The sequence below is a fragment of the Arachis stenosperma genome, chromosome 9 (genome assembly GCF_014773155.1).
Source record: "Arachis stenosperma cultivar V10309 chromosome 9, arast.V10309.gnm1.PFL2, whole genome shotgun sequence".
Lineage (NCBI taxonomy): Eukaryota > Viridiplantae > Streptophyta > Magnoliopsida > Fabales > Fabaceae > Arachis > Arachis stenosperma.
This window is the reverse complement of record NC_080385.1, coordinates 94,043,706-94,046,405: the sequence shown is the minus strand read 5'-3', so window position 1 is coordinate 94,046,405 and position 2,700 is coordinate 94,043,706. Positions and strand designations below refer to the sequence as shown.

The 2,700-nt window shown below is 38.5% G+C and overlaps 1 non-coding gene across 1 annotated transcript; it reads left to right on the top strand.

Moving 5' to 3' along the window:
* Nucleotides 1-1,288: 1,288 nt before the first annotated feature.
* Nucleotides 1,289-1,396, top strand: LOC130953867 (small nucleolar RNA R71). The gene has a single exon (XR_009076028.1). It is a non-coding gene; the product is annotated as a small nucleolar RNA R71 (small nucleolar RNA).
* Nucleotides 1,397-2,700: the final 1,304 nt, after the last annotated feature.

The window sequence follows — 2,700 nt, the reverse complement described above, 5'->3', positions numbered from 1 at the left end:
GCTTGTTTTCTTGAGTTGTCTGCCATTTCTAATGAGATTTTTGCAGCTTGCACCTCAAAGATTCCTAACTTCTCCATTACAGAGAGAGGCATGAGGTTTACACTTGACCCTAAGTCACACAAGGCCTTCTTGAAGGTCATGGTGCCTATGGTACAAGGTATTGAAAACTTCCCAGGATCTTGTCTCTTTTGAGGTAATTCCTGCCTAGACAAGTCATCCAATTCTTTGGTGAGCAAAGGAGGTTCATTCTCCCAAGTCTCATTTCCAAATAACTTGTCATTTAGCTTCATGATTGCTCCAAGGTATTTAGCAACTTGCTCTTCAGTGACATACTCATCCTCTTCAGAGGAAGAATACTCATCAGAGCTCATGAAAGGCAGAAGTAAGTCCAATGGAATCTCCATGATCTCATTTTGATCCTCAGATTCCCATGGTTCCTCATTGGGGAACTCAATGGAAGTCAGTGCACGCCCACTGAAGTCTTCCTCAGTGGCGTTCACTTCCTCTCCTTCCTCTCTAAATTCGGCCATGTTGATGGCCTTGCACTCTCCTTTTGGATTTTCTTCTGTATTGCTTGGGAGAGTACTAGGAGGGAGTTCAGTAACTTTCTTGCTCAGCTGTCCCACTTGTGCCTCCAAATTCCTAATGGAGGACCTTGTTTCAGTCATGAAACTTTGAGTGGTTTTGATCAGATCAGAGACTATGGTTGCTAAGTCAGAGGGGTTCTGCTTAGAATTCTCTGTCTGTTGCTGAGAAGATGATGGAAAAGGCTTGCCATTGCTAAACCTATTTCTTCCACCATTATTGTTATTGAAACCTTGTTGAGGTCTCTCTTGATTCTTCCATGAGAAATTTGGGTGATTTTTCCATGAAGAATTATAGGTGTTTCCATAGGGTTCTCCAGGTAATTTACCTCTTCCATTGAAGGGTTCTCAGGATCATAGGCTTCTTCTTCAGATGAAGCATCCTTAGTACTGCTTGGTGCATTTTGCATTCCAGACAGACTTTGAGAAATCAAATTGACTTGTTGAGTCAATATCTTGTTCTGAGCCTATATGGCATTCAGAGCATCAATCTCAAGAACTCCTTTCTTCTGATTAGTCCCATTGTTCACAGGATTCCTTTCAGAAGTGTACATGAATTGGTTATTTGCAACCATTTCAATTAGCTCTTGAGCTTCTGTAGGCGTCTTCTTCAAATGAAGAGATCCTCCAGCAGAGCTATCCAAAGACATCTTGGATAGTTCAGAGAGACCATCATAGAAAATACCTATGATGCTCCATTCAGAAAGCATGTCAGAAGGACATTTTCTGATCAATTGTTTGTATCTTTCCCAAGCTTCATAGAGGGATTCTCCATCCTTCTGTCTGAAGGTTTGGACTTCCACTCTAAGCTTACTCAATTTTTGAGGTGGAAAGAACTTTGCCAAGAAGGCATTGACTAGCTTTTCCCATGAGTCCAGGCTTTCTTTAGGTTGTGAGTCCAACCATGTCCTAGCTCTGTCTCTTACAGCAAAAGGGAATAGCATAAGTCTATAGACCTCAGGGTCTACCCCATTAGTCTTGACAGTGTCACAGATTTGCAAGAATTCAGCTAAGAACTGATGAGGATCTTCCAATGGAAGTCCATGGAACTTGCAATTCTGTTGCATTAGAGAAACTAATTGAGGCTTAAGCTCAAAGTTGTTTGCTCCAATGGCAGGGATAGAGATGCTTCTCCCATAGAAGTCGGGAGTAGGTGCAGTAAAGTCACCCAGCACCTTCCTTGCATTGTTTTCATTGTTGTTGTTTTCGGCTGCCATGTCTTCTTCTTCTTTGAAGATTTCTGTTAGGTCCTCTATAGAGAATTGTGCCTTAGCTTCTCTTAGCTTTCGCTTCAAGGTCCTTTCAGGTTCAGGGTCAGCTTCAACAAGAATGCCTTTGTCTTTGTTCCTGCTCATATGAAAGAGAAGAGAACAAGAAAATGTAGAATCCTCTATGTCACAGTATAGAGATTCCTTGAGGTGTCAGAAGAACAGAAAAATAGAAGAAAGAAGGTAGAAGAATTCGAACTTGATCAGAGAGAGTTCGAATTGTGCATTGAGAAGGAGTGGTACTCCATAAATAAAAGGATGTGGGAAGAGGGGAAGAGAATTTTCAAAAATTAATTAAAAAGTTTTTAAAATCATTTTGAAAAATTGATTGATAATTTTCAAAAACTCAAAGTGGAAAAGAAATCAAGTGATTTTTGAAAAAGATTTTGAAAGTAGAAGTCAAAAAGATTTGATTGAAAACTATTTTGAAAAAGATGAGGTTAAGAAGATATGATTGATTTTGAAAATATGTGATTGAGAAGATATGATTTGAAAACAATTTTAAAAAGATTTGATTTTAAAAATTAATGACTTGTCTAACAAGAAAAGATATGATTCAAACATTAAACCTTTCTCAACAGAAAAGGCAACATACTTGAAATGTTGAATCAAATCATTAATTGTTAGCAAGTATCTTTGAAAAAGGAAAGAAATTGATTTTGAAAACATTTGATTGAAAAGACATGATTTAAAAAAGATTTGATTTTGAAAAACTTTGAAAACCTGAAAAAAAAATTGATTTGAAAACAAAATCCTCCCCCTTGTGCCATCCTGGCGTTAAACGCCCAGAATGGTATCCATTCTGGCGTTTAACGCCCAAAATGCTACCTTTTTGGGCGTTAAACGCC